Source organism: Uranotaenia lowii, chromosome 2 (genome assembly GCF_029784155.1).
Source record: "Uranotaenia lowii strain MFRU-FL chromosome 2, ASM2978415v1, whole genome shotgun sequence".
Classification (NCBI taxonomy): Eukaryota; Metazoa; Arthropoda; class Insecta; order Diptera; family Culicidae; genus Uranotaenia; species Uranotaenia lowii.
The window spans coordinates 41668771-41686924 of NC_073692.1; the positions used below are offsets into that span (position 1 = coordinate 41668771).

General features: G+C 39.7%; 1 protein-coding gene across 1 annotated transcript in view; it reads left to right on the forward strand.

The window, feature by feature from the left end:
• Positions 1-1065: 1065 nt before the first annotated feature.
• LOC129748623 (stress-activated protein kinase JNK-like) overlaps positions 1066-18154 on the forward strand; it is a 40418-nt gene continuing 23329 nt past the window's right edge. The window contains exon 1 of the mRNA XM_055743285.1: positions 1066-1635. The gene's annotated coding sequence lies outside the window, so the exon portion shown is untranslated. The remainder of the gene's footprint in view (positions 1636-18154) is intronic.

The following is an 18154-nucleotide window of genomic DNA, read 5'->3' on the forward strand; positions in this document are numbered from 1 at the left end:
CATTTCTCTCGTTGACTCGATTACACAACTTACATAGATGTATATAATTGCAGATCCACTGCGAATCCTATCAAAGCTCACACTCCAAAACTTCTGCATATTTAAATCGATGTTAACCAAGAGCACCATCCGATCAAATAAAAACCCTGTATGACCTGCCAATTAACAACTCCAAAAGCCTATCGACGACGCATGGAGCAAATCCATGACTCACAATGGGATGAATCGGAAAAAAATAATCTAATCCACGCTGCTGGTTATTTACCTACTCAAATCCATTGAGAAAAGTGCGCTTTCGAGCGATCTCTAGAGAATGAAGGAACTAAAACCAAAACAACAAAATACCTAACTGTGAGTGGAGTAGAATTCCTAATTGAAGCGCGTGATCCTCGGCGGGTCTGATCTGGTCTTGTAGGTTCGGATCCAAAGCTTTCTCCCACGACGACGACGACGGAGCGCCGCGGAAGGAACATTTCTCGTCGTTGGACGAGAATGGATCTCTCCGGAACCACCTACACAGCCAATTATGCTGGCATTGCGCCGGGCAAGTCGTTAGCCCCAAACACCTCTTGGGGGGAGCAAGAAGCTGCGCGAAATCCTCTCTCACGTGTAGCTCCCCATTGATGGTTGGTTGAGAGAAAAAAGAGCTAGAGGTTTGGTTGGTTATCGAATCGTGTGTGCGCACACTACTTTTCGAGTGACGTTATAGCTGGAAGCGCTAATCGGGAGCCGCGCGCGTTCTGCTCCAAGCTTATGATTCATCGCGTAAAAACTCGCTCCGCGCTAAGCTTTGTTTAGCGTGCTGCTGTTCGCGTCCAACTTAAGAGGCTGCTGGCGCAAACATCAGTTTCGTTCGTGAATCCAGCTGGAGCAGACACGTTTTTCTCTCGGAATCCGTTGCATTCCAATACCCAAAAAGCCTCCGTCGGTTGTTTGGTCTGGAATAGTGTGCGCCGCGACCTCATACCCGCGACTTATGGCACGCTCGCGTAGAACCTGGATGGAGCTGCATCGCGCTTAGAAAAGTTGTTTGGACCACTTTTGCCCTTTACACGCCATCAACCTCCAACCGTGTCCACAAAAGTTAGTCCTTTCCGTGAACTTTCGACCGATCTTCGAGTGGTCGCTAGGCCTCCAATCAAATCTAGGCGAGTGATAAGTTTCGGTAAAGTGTGGCCGCTTAGGTGATTCATCCCCCCTAGAAGAAAAAAATAAGTGTGATAAAACAACACTGGTTGAGTCCAGTTAAGCTGGTTGTAGGTACCCCCAAACAAACTAGTGCCCCTCGAGAAGACAGTAAAAACCAATATTGGAAGCTGAAGCATTCCGGTTCCACATAAAACCAAAACAGTGGCCATTCTTTGTCTGCTGACTAGCAGGGGGTTTGGTTCGTGGATCGTTGACAGAAAGTTGAACTGAGGCTGCCTCAACATTTGAATATAAATTGCTTGTTTTCGCGGGAGTTTTGTTGTTGTGTGGTGGCCCCAACATCGATCGTGTTACGCCACCAATTCGATAAAACACTGCGACGAAATCGAAGATCACGGAACCATCAGGATACCTCTACTTTTTCGGAAGCTGAACAACAACCGATCCACCGGACGAAGGTGGACTTTAGCAGTGTGGCAGTAAAAGGTAAGTTTTTTTTTAGTTTTTTCATTCGTTGTGCTACTAGGTTAGAGGAGATGCTTAGTCATTTTTTCACTCGCTACCGACTTAGTGTGGCTCCGAAAAGATGCTCCTAAGTCCCGGCGAAACGTTTGCACGTTGCCTTATCATTGGAAGATAGTTTTTTTCTGTTTCCTGTCTTTTTGAACGTCTTTGTTAGGTAGCATGCAGAACTATCTGAAAAAGGCATACACCGTCTTAGCCAATTCAGACTTTTATAGACTGAATAAATGACGTGGACAACTTAAGATTAACATACAACACCCAGTACAGAGATGGGAATCGAATCCATGCCATCAGTGGACCAGCGATTTGACTTTTTTTTAATTTTTACCCGGTAACAGAAGGCGCCATCGATAAATTATGGGCACGTCAAACAACAAAGAAATCGACTCCTACCTACTATAGCGACCGTCAAAAATGTCGTCTCACGAAATGCCCTTATGAACAATATTCCTCCAATTCACTCGGTTCATGGTAACTGTTCTTCAATTTATCGGGCACGCCACATTTGCCATATCACGCTCCACTTGGTCTCATCACCTCGCTCATTTTGTTCCTACCGAATACGTAGCAAACACCTGTTTTGCAAGACAGTCGCCCGGCATTCTCGCAACATGTCCTGCCCAGCGTATCCCGGCCTTCCTTCACCATCTTCTGGATACTGGGTTCGCGTCGTGTATAGGTTACACTTTGGCGTGGCGTGGTTAACTGGAATAGATTACCAGCCGACTTAAAGCGTCAAACGTCAGAAGTAATTTTTAAGAGGGAATGCCTACATTTTTGGAATAATTGTTAGTAATTTGTTAAGGAAAAAGTTCGTAAATTTAAGAAGTGAAGAAATCAGAATTAGAATACCGTATGTAGTAATTAAAAAGGTGAAGACCTTACGCTACTGTAATAAACAAACAAACAAACAAACTTTGTGCGAGAGCTAAGTCCTCTCGACGGCAGTTGCTTGTGAAGTCCATAGGATGCACGACTTCCGCTGATCATTCGCCGCCGGATCTCACGGCTGGTGTCTTTGTCTGCAGTCGCTAGTGAACTGAGATAGACAAAGTCTTCGACTTACCGTGTTACAACTGAACAAGCGGGCTCGATCGGTCTGAGGCCAGCATGACTTCGTCTTGGACCTGTTAATCATCCTTCCTGCTTCGCGTTTCAATTTGCGGTAGATCTCTTCCATCGCCGCAGATGATCTGCCGACTACATCAATGTCATCGTCAAAGCAGTTAAGTTGGATTTGTTGTAAAATCGTTCCGCGCGTTCCGCCCATCGTTCGTCGAACGCGATACGTTGAACATCATGCAGGATAGACCATCACGATCGCATTGTCGAAGCCCCCTGCGTGATTCGAATGAACTCGACAATTCACGCTAGATCCGCACACAGCACTGCGTTAAATCCATCGTCGTCTTGATCAGTTTTGTCAGCTTGCCTGAAGCCGTTCTCGTCCATGATTTTTCACAGCTTTTCACGGTCGATCGTGTCGTATGTGGCTTTGAAGTCGATGAATAGGTGGTGTTTATGGCATTTTGGAGGATTTGCGGTAATTTGAAAATCTATTCCGTCGTAGATCGCCCTTCGTGAAACCGGCCTGATGACTTCTCACGAATCTGTTTACTTGTGGCGTTAGGCGGTAGAGTAGGATTCGGGACTACACTTTGTAGTAGTTCTCACAGTCCAACTTGTCGCCCTTCTTGTAGATCGGGCATATTAGCCCCTCCTTCCACTCCTCCGATTGCTGTTCTGTGTCCCAGATCCGGACCATCAACCGGTGTAGGCAATCGACCAACCTGTCCGAGCCCATTTTGATGAGTTCAGCTGCGATGCTATCCTTGCCAACCGACTTATTGCTATTCAGCTGGCGAAAAGCTTTCTTGTTTCACTCATCGTTGGGATTGGTTCCACCTCGTCGTTGGCTACGCCGGCGCTGTACCTCCTCCCATCGTCTTGGTCTTCTGCTTGTGCGCCGTTCATGTGTTCATCGAAGGGCTGCTTCCACTTTTTGATTACCTCACGATTGTCAGTCAGGATGACTTCGGCCTTATCCCGGCACACTTCGGCGGTATGCGTTGAGTTTCTGATAGAGCTTTCGTGTTTCCGTAGTCTACCGCGACCTCAGGTTGCTTCAGTCGTGTGATATTTAACCGAGGCGGGCGTCAGTTTCGTATGTTGGTCTCTGCGGAAAGTTTAAGGCGCATCTCAGGGGCGGTCCTAGAGCTGGCTCTTGGGGGGGGTGATTTTCCAATTTTCAAAAATCAGTCAATATAAAGGAACGTTAATATCTAGTGAAAAAACAATCATTTGAGTGAGTGGAAGTAGAAGGGAGGGGTTGCGGGGGGGGGGGGATGGTCAGTAGCAAATGAGTCTACAATATAAGCTGCACACTGCTCCTCCTTCCCCCATGAATATCACTGAACAACATGTATTTAAACAAGAGATGAATAATGAAAACTTTATTAAAGTTTCTCTATTTACTCATTTCTATATTCTTCTACACTACTTACACATCCTTTTATTTAACAACCATGAGTGAATCTTTAATATCCACTGCGAAAAAATGTTGATAATTTTTTTTTAATTTGTAGGTATATCTGGTGTTTTAAAATTGACACTTCAAGAGCTCTTTAAAGAATTTTTCGTTTTGAATGTAAGTTTTTCAATGAAAATAATACACACGTTGTTGAAAGATGAAAATGTAGAAAAAAATATTCAAACTATCTTATTTTTTTCCCTCAGCTTCTAAATATAAGCCCTCTGGTATTTTATAATTTATCGGAACTATTTCACTTTTCACCGATAAGGTCGATAAACTAATAAACAAACATAACTAACGGACATTGAATACTTCATTGGGGTATTTTACTGAATCGTGATTTGTAAATTTAGTATTATTTTTTTCAAATTTTGAAACACAATATATAAAATCAACACTTTAAATATAAATTAAGTAGAAAACCGTTTATCAAAATCAGTTTCTAAATATGAAGCTTCTGGAACCTTATTTTATTAGATTTGCTCTTGAATTTAAAGTTATCATTAAAAATTTTCAATTTTAATTGTACTATTTACAACAAATAATTAACAATATAAACTGATTAATCTTTTTCATTGTTCATGTAGGTACCTTCACATAATTCCTAATTTTTAAATAATTTTGAACTATAAAAAATTATGAAATGAAGGAATAATTCTGAATGTAATCCTTTTTTTTAGTGTAGAGTCTCAATCATTTGCAATTGAAATGGCCAAGCTTTCAGATTCAGAATATCAAACCTTAAGCTAAATTTTAACTTAAAATTTCAATATTATTGTGTAGATAAGCTGAAAGCACTAAAATATCTTCTGACTGTTTAGCATAATAGATTGCCTTGTTGCCGGAAAAATATTGGAATGATAAGGGGGTACTTTTAATTCATAAGGGAAAAATTAAACGGAGGCAAACTGATTTTGGAAGATGTTTGCGTCTCAAACTCGATGTTTTTGTCAGACTTTTTCTCCCCTTCTTATTCTCTGGCATTTATTAATTTTAAAACTTAGCAGTAGAGTGACATCGATCAATGATAATTGATGAAGTAACTAACCTACATGAACAACAAAAATATGTGAAATCTTTTCATTATCCTTTATTCATTCAACGATACAGATTAGAGGGAAGAATGACAAAAAGTAACAAACTCCAGGAAAAAATACATATTTCATCCAGATAATCATCTTATTTTACAAAATGGGGCAAGATACTTACTTCTATCAGTTTTTCTCATGGTAAATTACTCACAGTCTTCATGAAAATTGATCATTATGTTAAAACCTGTTTTCTTGTTATATTCTACACTTTTTCTAAAAAGTGCAAAAAAATTATTTGTATAACCTTGTATTTCAAAATTTATACGAGAATCAAGAACTGATAAAAAAATACAAATTTGCATTTAGTGCTCCTAAATAAGTCGAAATCAGTTTTCAAATTCTTTGCACCTCGAAAAATACGAGTTTTGTTTCCTTGTGTTAAAGTTTTGAATGCAGATTTTGGGTTCTGGAGATGAATTTGAATCTCTATCGCCAACACCAATTCCTTCAGCTTGAAACAGCTTTTATATATATACTTTTTTGTTCCTTTTTGGCTCTAAAAACTCATAGAGAACGCACGCGAGTCATAACATATGATCTCCTTTTTCGATTAATTGTTGCTGAAATCTCTTGAAAAGATTTTAAAAAATTTAAACTTTAACTAGGTACGAATATTTTATATTCGATTTCTGTTTGGCAGTACTTGAATTTTTTGGTCATCCATAATATGAATGTTTGATGTGATACATTTCAAACAGAGTTCAATAAAAACAGATCTAAAATTTAAATTTTTGTTTATGAATTTCATAATATAGGTTATTTATTTTATGTTTATAATTCATAATTCAATGGTGGAAAATTGAGGGTGAAAAAACTCGCGAAAGAGAATCTTTACTGTGATTCAGAACCTGAATTCTTATTTTGCAATAAGTCTAGAATTCCTTGTAAACGCTAGCGAAAATAGCTCTTCTTTAGATTTTAAAATGAGGTAAGCATAAGACATCTGATATGACCTTATAAAGTTTAAAAATTCTCAATAAACCAGATGTAAACAAAAGAAAAAAACAAAATTTTAAATTCAAATTTATATTCAAATTTCTGATATGTATTAGTTTTTTTTTTCTTTAAGTGAAGTTACATAAGATTGATTTTTCCTGATTCTGAATTGATGATTTTCCTTCGATTCAAAAAAAATTTTGAAATACAAAAAAACCAAATGGGAAGCTTTTCGCTGCTCAAAACTTCATCAAAAATGAATTTAATGCGGCATAAACACTTGTTATTTATAACGATTGAATTTGTTTAGTGAAATATTGGTGACTAAAAGACAAAAATAAAGATTAGGAAGTTAGATAGTCAATTGAAATCATACGTTTCTTAAACCCCTACTGGAAAACTGATCACTGTGATGGATAATTTGACTTAAATTTAAATTTCTTACAATAAAGGTAATTTAACACTTGAAGGCCAAAGGTTTTTTTACTTCTTAGAACGACCAAGATCTGTTAATCCATAAAAAATGGTAGAAATTTTAAAAAATAAAGAAATTGAAAATCACATGATTCCGTACGTTTATAGTTTAATGATTTTTTTTTATTGTTTTGTTTTTATTGTTTATTGTTATAACCATATTCACCCCCCTATATGACTTTTTCAAATTTATCATTTTATTAAAATTCAAAACAAAATCAACAGTTTAGAAGCTCTGATTAATCGTGTTAATTTAGGTATATGAGGGAAATTAGTGACAATTTTAAAAAAGTTGTCCCTACATTTCTTTAAAAGTACATTCAAAATCAACACTCAACAACACACTTTTGTTGAGTTACTTGGTATAATTCAGTCCAGAGAATCACAAGTTACAGCTGCTTGAGTTTGGTGGACCGACTTTTTTCAATATTTAGCCTTTTAAGTGATAAATTAACTGTTTTGCAGAATAAACACCCCCACGGAGTGAGGGAATTTGTGAGTGGAAAATTTTGGAAATTTAAAAGCACATATACTAAGAAATGTTCAACTTTTTATAGACATTCAAGCTTTTTCGGGTATTTTATAACGGTTTTTTGCCGCTTGGGGGGGGGTGATCACCCCGATCACCCCCCCCATAGGACCGCGCCTGGCGCATCTTCACCATCACCAGATAGTGGTCTGACTCAATGTTGGCGCCTCAACATGATCTGACTTCGGTAATATCCGAGAAGTTCCGGCAAAACATGATCGATCTGTGATTGCGTTTGGTACGATGATCTCCAGGTATGCTTGTGTGGAAGGCGGAAATGTTGACACATTCTAGTTATAGACAGAGTCGTAAAAAATATACGCTGGCCAGCCTTCGCAGACGTGAGTTTGGTGTGGTCAGAGGATGTACCTATTTTCGATTTTCACTCCTAGGTTAAGAATAGACTTGATATTCTCCAAAGTCAATCCTGAGGGTTGATAACCGAAGTTGATTTACCAACGCACACGAATGGAATTAAATAGGTATCTAAAGGTAAACAGTTTTAGTTCGTCAGCATAAAACAGTATGTTGGACTGTACTGTACATAGGTAATTCACGAAAATAATGATCAGTAGGGGTCCGAAATTCAGGATAGGGGTAGCAGTACGTTATCCAAACAAACGGGAAAATTGTACCTAAAACTGAGGAGCCTTTCTTACGCTACTCCAGAGGGGTATCTTAATCGCGAATTTTTTCACAATAGTCTGGCGGTAACATATGATATGATTAAATCTAGTCGAGTGACCAACCCAGGGTGGCCAGTGGATGTCCATAATCAAATTCCCGGTTTTTTCGCGGTTTTCCTGACTAAGATTTTAATCTTTTTTACGGTTTCAACATACCCAGATAAATACTTTGAAATTTGTCTATACCGTAGAAAAGACATCTTACAAAGTTTTAAGGTGAAAGGGAATTAAACGAATTTAAATTTCAATATTTCATTCTAAATTCAATTGCTACAAAGGTTTACAAAATTTACCCTTTCTGAAGTGTCAAGATTGTAAGAGCTGATTTTTATTTGAGGCGCTGATTCCAAGCAATCAGCCATTTTATCAGCTCAAGAGTTGATTGAGATTCCATAGACTTTTGAAAAAAGGTCTACATTTATTCTAAAAATGTGTATCTATACTTTTATTAGAATAACTGAAAAACATTCGTAGGATCTCAAAATTTTTGATTTTTTGTATCGTGAATTGTATTGACTTCACAGTAATATCAGTTTTCATTTCGTTTTTTATCCGATTCTATAAAACACGGAATTTTCGAATACATTTAAAAAATTATAACACCAAAAAAAATTATTACGTTTTCTGAGATCTACATCTAGAAAACATATAAAAATCGAACATTTCAGCCCTTTTACCCTTTTGACTCTGAGGGCCTCATATTGGTTTATAAGCTCATCAATTATCAATGTTGAATTTACTCAGAACTGATGAGGTATAAAGCTTCCAAACGACATATCAATTAAAATAGAAATGATTGAGAAATTTCGAATTCAAGACCCAAAAATTTCAAAAACCAGCATTACGAGGATGAGAATCTAATGTGCTGTTCACCTATGTAATTTGAAAATAGAATTTTTTATTTTATATTTCTTTTCTCGGTTAATTTTAGTTGCATAAATTCATTTGTTTTTCAAAACTTTATCTTTTCCACGGAAGTTTCAAAACAGACTCTGGTTTTGAAGCTGTATATTTGTTTAAAAATTTTCATTTCAATCTTAATCTAGGATTGTAAATTTGAAATGTTAGTCTGATTTCTAAATAAGAAATGTTTATCTGAAACCTGAATTCCGAATACAAATTCTTCATCTGCATTTTGAGTCCGACTTCTGTATGAATAAAAGAAATTTTAAACGGATCTCTTAATTTTGATTTTATACCTGAATTTTGAACCAAAATCGAAAACAATTCAAATTCTGCAATTCTAGATTCTAGAGGCAACGGTTTTTTAAATAGCAAAAACGATCTTTTATTATTAAAAGTCGTTTAGTTCGACTGGAAGCCGAAAAAGTATCTCACATAATCTATTAAAAGTCGACAAATCAGATATGAATATTATTTCAGAATCTGATATTTGAATTTTCAATTTGAGTTCAAAATTCTGTTTTCAGTTTAATTATTTGAAACAAGCTTTCTAAAGTAGGACTCTTATGGCTAATTATTTCTAACATTTGAAGGAAAAGCTCAATTGGGGAACAAATACATACATGCAACTCCACGTCTAATTTAATCTCAACTCAACAGAACAAAACTGACAAATTTATATCTAAAGCTTCTGAAAAAAATCTATTGATGAACTTTCCCTTTAGTATGTGAGTATATTAAGAGGAAAAATAATTTCTTTTGTTGATAGTTTTTCCCGGTTTTGATTTCAAATTCCCGGTTATTTCCCGGTGTTTCCGGTGCTACTCCAATTCGGGTTTCCCGGTTCACTGGCCACCCTGCCAACCTGAAAAAATCTTTGCTATTAAACACATATTCAGGGCAGTGTCCTTTGACAGGTCGTGTGTTATGTGGCTGGAAAGTAATCACTCTGTGAGAATTCAGCATACATATTACCCGATTTTGTCAAATTAGAGTCCCCAAGCGGCGTTTTGATTTCAATATTTGAAATGTGTCTTAAATGAAGAGGGATTTGATTTTGATTGAAACATCTTCGGGCCTCACAAGGCATTGCGTAGACGTCCAAGATCAGTGATCCATCAGGTGTGTTTCATTGATAAGAAAGTCTGAGGACACTTTTAAGGGTCATTTTGTTTGAAACTGTGTTTCATTTAGAACATGTCAAATTTCACGTTGGTAGCCACATTCAGATATTCCAAATTGGTTGAGTCGAAACCTGGTCAAAAATTCATTTTTTGAAATCGAAATTTTATTCCCATCGGCTCTTCCGAAGGACTTACATAATTGTCAATAAATTTCTGCGAGACGAAATATGATCTATCGATAGGTAGATGTATGCTTGACAATTAAAAAATCATTGAATCATCAAAATGATTCAACATTTGTGGCCAGACAGAGGAACGCCAACAAAGTTCAGGAACAAATTTGAAAGCATATTTTGCAAACAGCTTTGGACATTGTAAGACATTTTTTTTTGCTTAATTTTGATCCCGATGATGATTATTCAATAAGACCCATTTCTTGCGACTACTCGTCAATCCCCCAGTCTAGGCCATGCAAACAGGGGGGGGGGGTGATGGTTAGGAGTTTAACCGTTTAACCCCCCACCCAATGGAGATTGTTTCCAAGTAAAATTTTCTGATCAAGAAATGATTTTACTACCTATACTGCCGCTATTCGCAAGACTGTCCCATTTGCATTTTCATCATTTTTCAGTTTTTCATGGAAATCGCTCTTATTGTTCATGATCTTTAATATACACTTAAAAAGTTAACATGTTTGTTCCCAAAGTATATGAAAAAAATACCAAACCATGTTTGTCCCATATGAAATATACCCGCAAGGCTGTCCCATATGAAATATACTCGCAAAGCTGTCCCACATGTGTGTTTTTTTCAATTGTTCTTATCGATTGTGCAAAAATTAACATAAATGGACGCTTTCAGTCAATTTCCAATAACACAATATTCGTTAGATTTTGTTTACTTTATTATTCGCTTTAAAAAATTAACAGAATGATAAAAAAAAATTGTGGAAACTATTTAATTCGATACCCATCTCATTCAAGTTTGGTGGGTAGATTCTGCCAAAACTCCAATTGATTACTCTCCATTACTGGTGTAATTACGCTAAGTAATGCATCCTTCCTGGATGCATCCAAGCCGACAGGAGATCTGCGTGGTTTGATTTGTTTCCGAAGGCTGAAATTAGCAGCGCGGATTCTTTTTAATTGTTTTTTCGATAACAGGTCACATGATTCCATTCCAGCTTCACCTGTGATACTACTTACTTACTTAATGATCCCGCGCCGATCCTCCGGTGCATAGGGCCGTGGTAAAAGACCTCCACTGTTGACGATCCGGAGCCAGCGTCTTCACCTGGTCCCAGTCAAGATTCTCGTCGACAGTTCGGATTTCAGCGGCTAGGCTTCGCCGCCACGAGTTTCTGGGCCTGCCTCTTCTTCGATGACCTTCTGGATTCCAATCTAGCGCCTCTCTGCAAATCTCGTTTTCATCTCTTCGCAGCGTGTGCCCAATCCATCTCCACTTACGTTCCCGGATCTCGATTTCTAGCGCCCTTTGATGACACCGGCGATGTAGTTCCTCATTCGAGATCCAATTGCCAGGCCACCAAGCGCGGATGATATTCCGCAGGCAGCGGTTTACAAATACTTGCAGTTTTCGCGTCGTTACCGCATATGTGCACCAAGTTTCGCACCCGTACAGCAATACGGATTTGACGTTTGAGTTGAAGATTCGGATTTTCGTTCGTAGAGAGATCTGGCGTGACCGCCAGATGTTTCGGAGACTCGCAAACGCAAATCGGGCCTTTCTTATCCGGGTTTCGATGTCTTTTCTGGTACCACCATCAGGCGTTATCTGGCTACCAAGATACTGGAAGCACTCCACTTTCTTAACTTGTTGCCCAGCTACCATGAAACTGGAGGGATTTCCTGTGTTGATCTCCATCGACTTGGTCTTTCCGACATTGACTTTGAGACCTGCTGCCTTGGAACTTTCGGTGAGGTCGTCGAGTTTGCTCTGCATATCTTGTTGTGTTTGGGCGAGCAAAACAATATCGTCAGCCAGGTCAAGGTCGTTCAGTTGCTCCATTGTTGAAGGATTCCACGGCAATCCTCGGTTCGGTGCACAGTCAATCGATCCAGTCAGAATCTCATCCATTACGATTAGAAAAAGTAGCGGTGATAGAATACATCCTTGTCTCACTCCAGCAGTTACCGGGATTGGTTCGGACAAGACACCGTCGTGCAAGACCTTGCACGAAAATGCCTCATACTGTGCTTCGATGAGATGGACTAGTTTCTCTGGGACCCCTCGTCGCCTTAGAGCCGCCCAGATGTTTTCATGGTTAAGTCGGTCGAATGCTTTTTCGAAATCAACGAACACCAGCAGAAGAGAGTCCTGGAATTCGTTGATTTGTTCCAGTATGATTCGTAGCGTTGTGATGTGGTCCATACATGATCGTCCGGATCGGAATCCAGCTTGTTGCCGTCGGAGTGTAGCGTCTATTTTCTCCTGGATCCTGTTCAGAATCACTTTGCAGAGTACTTTGAGGGTTGTACAGATCAACGTTATGCCTCGCCAGTTACCGCACTCTGTCAGGTCTCCTTTCTTCGGGACCTTTACGAGGATACCCTGCATCCAGTCGGCCGGGAATGTTGCAGTATCCCAGATGTCAGCGAAAAGACGGTGCAACATTTGTGCTGATAGGGCAGGGTCGGCTTTCAGCATTTCAGCAGGGATGCAATCGATCCCAGGTGCTTTGTTGGATTTCATGTTTTTGATTGCCGCTTCTATTTCAGCCAGCGAAGGCGCTTCCGAGTTGACGCCATTTATGCGACTTACTGTTGGCGCTTCGAGCTGCAGATTCTGTTGGCCATCGCTATTCGTGACTCGGAAGAGTTGTTCGAAGTGCTCAGTCCATCGTTTGAGCTGATCTGTTCGATCGGTCAATAACTGACCTGCTCGGTCTTTTAGCGGCATTCTTGCATTAGTCCTTGCACCACTGAGGCGGCGAGAAATGTCATAAAGTAATTGGATATCTCCATTGGCGGCGGCTCTTTCTCCCTCTTCGGCTAGGGAGTTTGTCCAGGCTCTCTTGTCTCGTCTACAAGCTCGTTTAACTGCCTTTTCCAGCTCCGCATATCGTAAGCGGGCGGCTGCTTTGGCTGACCCGGTACATGCCTGCTCAATTCCGACTTTCGCCTTTCTCCGATCATCGACCATCCTCCAAGTTTCATCCGACATCCATTCACTTCTTCTTCCACAAACTTTACCGAGAGTACCATGGCTCGTCGTGATAAAGGCATTCTTGATTCCACACCACTGTTCTTCGACTGTTCCGTCTGTCGGCAGCTCAGAGGCTCGGGATTCTAGCTGTTCAACGTATGCCCTTTTCACCTCTGGATTCTCCAACCGGCGGACGTCGTATCGACACCCGACTTTCTCCTCGCGCCGTTGGACACGCGCAACTCTCAGTCGTATTTCGCCAAGGACGAGGTGATGGTCAGATGCAATGTCTGCGCTTCGTTTGTTGCGGACATCAAGAAGGCTCCTTCTCCATTTTCGGCTGATGCAGATGTGGTCAATTTGATTTTCTGTTCGGCCATCTCGGGATACCCAAGTGACCTTATGTGCTGGTCGATGGGGGAAGAGCGATCCGCCGATCACCATGTTGTTGTTGCCACAAAATTCTACAAACAGCTCTCCGTTTTCGCTCATCTGTCCTAAGCCATGGCGTCCCATGATGCGCTCAAGGTCCTGATTTTCGGAGCCAATCTTTGCGTTGAAGTCGCCCAAATGGATTTGAATGTCACCCTTCGGAATTCTCTCAACCACGCTGTTCAGTTGACTGGAAAACTGCTCTTTCTCCTGCAAGTCGGCAACGTCAGTTGGCGCATAACACTGGACCATTGTAAGGTTTCTAACCCGTGTTCTGAATCTGGCTACGATTATTCTTTCGTTTATCGGTTCCCATCTAATGAGGGCCGCGTAGGCCTGCGGGCTTAACAGGAAACCAACTCCTCGTTCCCGAGTAGCATGTTCTCCTCGTATGCCAGAGTAAAGCAGGACTTGCCCAGATTGTGTCTTGTGTTCTCCAGTATTAGGCCAACGGACTTCGCTCAGTCCCAGAATTTCAAGCTTGAGGCGGCTAGCCTCTCTAGCAAGTTGTTCCAGTTTGCCTTGTTGGGCAAGGGTTAAAACATTCCAAGTTCCAATTCGTGTCCGTGTTTTCATGCTAAAAGTCGTCGCCAAAGTTCCAGGTCGGTCATTTCTTTCGGATTCCGTAACAATTTCAAATCGGGAGCAGTAGGTTGTTAGCCTAAAGTCCCTATCCCGCGATGGGGCTGCCATCTTGGACTTAGCTGGCGGGAGCCGCATTTCATAAATTCAGCCGCTTGCTGCAAGACAGACGCTGTTTGAGCCGCCCCTGACCTGGAGAACAGACGCTCGGTTGTTGTTGCACGCCGCCCCTGACCTGGGGAACAGACGCGTGCGGCCACCTTCTCAGTCTGCATGCGACCAAAGCATCCACCGGGGTTGGGTACCCGATCTCCGCTTAGGTTACTCGCACCCCAGCCGGCACCGCGGGGAGGTAGAGATAGGAGTTGTGAATAAGAGGTGATATGACCACTATGGGGTCTCGTGTTGCACATTATCCACCGTTTACCAGCCAGATAGACTGTGATAGACTCGCTGTAATGTAATCTGAAACTGCCTTTACGCAATTCGATTCTTCTGATATGCTCCATGTAAGGTCGTGAGTTTGATTTATTCAAAGTATATTGCGAAACATTAATCAAAAATGGAAAAAAATCACCCACAAGCATATCCAAAACAGCGACATTTTTTTTCGCCTGGCTGACAACTTTCCTAAATTCAGGGTACGTCATTGGGGGTTCTCGACGCATCGCCTTCTCGACTGCAGCATGAAAACTATCTGCAGCCATGAAGGTGTGCCCTGACTCAAAAAATTTCAGCACTATTGTTTGCACTTGAACTTGATCCGAATTAGAAGGATTAGAAGGATCAAGTGCAAAAATAGGGCCCAATTTTTATTTTGCGCGCCGCAGTTGTCTAACCAAAATGTGACTCGTTTCAAATGTCCGTAATGAATCAGGACACGGTGAAAGCAGCTGCATATGTCCGATGCTGATCGTCCGCAAACGGACTCATTCCACAGGCACGCTATCACGGGAAATGCAATAGCATAAGCCCCGACAGGTGCAAAAGTTTCGTTAAATGCTAAAAGGCGCTGCGAAAACATTATGGTTTTTAAACAGTCCAAACGAGGAAGCTGTATCACCTGAAAAAGAAAAGAAAAAACAGATCTAAGTAGGCGTCATTTGATTATTCTTTAACTTTAATTACCTTTTGCAGGTCAACCGCAAGGATAACTTCGTTTGTCAAAACATTACACGCATCAGCGCGATATTCGGCTCGAGATTCTGTGGCGAGTGTGATGTGTTTATCAAATGATTTGCAACTTTCGCAATCATTGCAATCATCCCGATGATCGCGTTTTTTTTTGTTTAGATTATTGCTCACACAAGTCTCGCATTCTTCGTGCCCAAGTTTGACTATCGAAATGTTCATTGATTTGATTATTCGACAGTAAAAAGGGTAGCTTACTTTTATGTGAGGATGCGTTTCTACAAAGTTATTATGCATACCTTTTTCCGTAAGGTCTGTTGGCAAGTACAAACGATTCGGCGCATGTTCTCGTCGGTAATGCGAGATAGTGGGGTTGTACGAAAGAACGTGCTCCCGCACAGCATCTCTCTTTTTTGTATCTCGCTTCCATTTTCCTTGGAGTTTGACTTCGGCTTCACCGTTTTCGCCAGTTTTTAAAGCTCGATAAACAACATTCCTAAAATCACAAATTATTAACATATGCAAAATAAGTTAAAAAAAAAATACATACCCGCAGTGGTCTCCATAGCCTAGAGTATTCAAAAAAAACTTCCTACACACAACGTTCGCTGTTTTATCAGCAGATGGTAGCGAAAATTTGTAGGTAAAATTTTTACGCGGGTCTTTGTTTTTGATGGATCTCCGCTTAACGGCAACTTGTTCTACCCATTGGCGAATAAAAGAGCATTGGTCCAGATCACTGAGCTGCCAAAAACTGCGGTGGATTTCTACTCGATCATCCTTGCTTATTTGGCGATAACACTCTTTTGCACAGAGGCATTGAACCATTTTTGGCTTATGCAAAAGGCGCCGCTTTTCCGCAACAATAGCTTTTTTTTCAAGTTTTTTCGTCAGCTTACGTTGTGGAACCGCATCCCCACAGCAACTTCCATCCGAAAAGTTTTCCAACAAACTGCCAATGTTGTCATCATTTTTCCAAAGCGATGCTGAACGAGAAATTGTCGGAAAAAAATCTTCGAACTCCGAACTGTCGTATCCAATAAAGTCATCCTCATCACTTCCACTTTCTTCACTTGGGTACGATTTTCGTATGTAAGCGAGACCAGACATTTTAAAACCTTTATTTTCCTTAAAACAACCGATATTTTCAAACAACACTTTAGACACCAAAGAAGTTTTCAACATAACAAAACAAACACAGTGGGACAGTGTTGCGGGTATATTTAGAGACGTATCAAAATATACCCGCAAAACTGTCCCATTGCTTATTTTGCATTAGATAAGCTTTTGTTTACCATAAATTTATCAAGAACCATATTTTATAGCATTCTTTCAAACATTTGTGCAGAAAAAAGAAGAAAAAGTAGCCTCCTAGACGCAGAATCAACGAAAGTGTTGAAAAAACTTTAAAGCCGTTTTTCTCGATTTGATGTTTTTGCATATGGGACAGCCTTGCCAGCAGCGGCAGTATAGTATCCCGAAGTTTCTTGAACCCAAAAGGTGTTAAAAAATAAATGTAAATAAAAATGTCTGAAAATTAGCTTGCCTCCGGCGGAATTTATTCCTAAATCACTTTCGGCCCAAGATATTTCAGTTTAGAAAAAAAGAATATGACCTTCACGAATTTAGAATTGCTATTCAATAAGACCTTCACGAATTTAGAATTGCTATTCAATAAACCTTTTGTAATGAAATTCAAATCTTAACACACAAAACCCTATCTTAAGAATGGGATTTTATGAAGGGTAACTAAAGAAGTTCAAAATTTGATACCAACTATTTTAACTTCAAAATTAATGCATTAAATACCAATGTTATACATCAACAAGTTCGAAGCCATGTGAAGGTGTTCAATATTCACAAAAGTCAATGAAATAATGGAAAATAAATAAATCCTAGTATCCATTACTTTATTCCTAATCTTTATGATAATAAAAAAAAATCTTCTGGGTCATTACAAATTATATAATAATGTGAAATATTCTTTAAGAAACCAACTTGTCTTTCTCAATGCTCAAGCCCACAAAGTTCACATGACAAAACTAAACAAATTTAAAATAAAGATTTAAAACTTATTATAAAATTTTCTCAAGATCAAAAGTACATGCACTTCTACGAAAAAAGTATTAGAATATTTATATTTAAATCCTTTTACTCATTTTGTAAGATACGGCAGGCAACTTTAACGATTTTCTTATTTTTTTTATTATCTACAAAATAATTTCACACCTTTTTAAAAAAAAATTTTGACATCACTTTTAATAATAACATATTTTGTTAGATTGTTTATAGAAGCTTAGCTCTCGCACGAAGTTTATTACTTTATTTTTATTTTTCTTCTTCTCGACTTCGATCTCGGGAACAAGAGACCCCTCGAGCTGAGTCTGAGGGTCTGCCTGCTACTGGGTAACTGTGAGGACGTCGCGGACTCTCGAAGGTTCACCTTGCTTGGGCTACTGTAATTATGTAGCAAAATTAAACTATTGATTGAGTTGAGGAAAGATAATTAATTTATTGAATAAAATGAAGAAAAACCAGAAACTAATTTGATTTAATATTGTGTATTTGTATAGTGTATGTGAGTGGGATGTGTATGCGCAAACTTTTCTTCGTACGTACCGCTACTTTCGTTGACTACGATGACTCCGCTATCTCAAAATGGCGAACTCGTCAGCTATCCTGTCACTCTTTCGTGCACCGAGGCAGTCTGAACGCACTGGAAAATGGGGGTGGGATTAACTAGTCCGGTTTAACGTTAGGATCTAGTCACGTGGAGTTCTGGCTTCACTAGGCGCGTCTCTCATGGACTTTATCGACTGACTCAGGCTGGCCCGATTGGTCAAGCCGAGAGAAGCCCTTCTTGGAAATTAGGACCCTTTTCGGTCCGAAGGAAT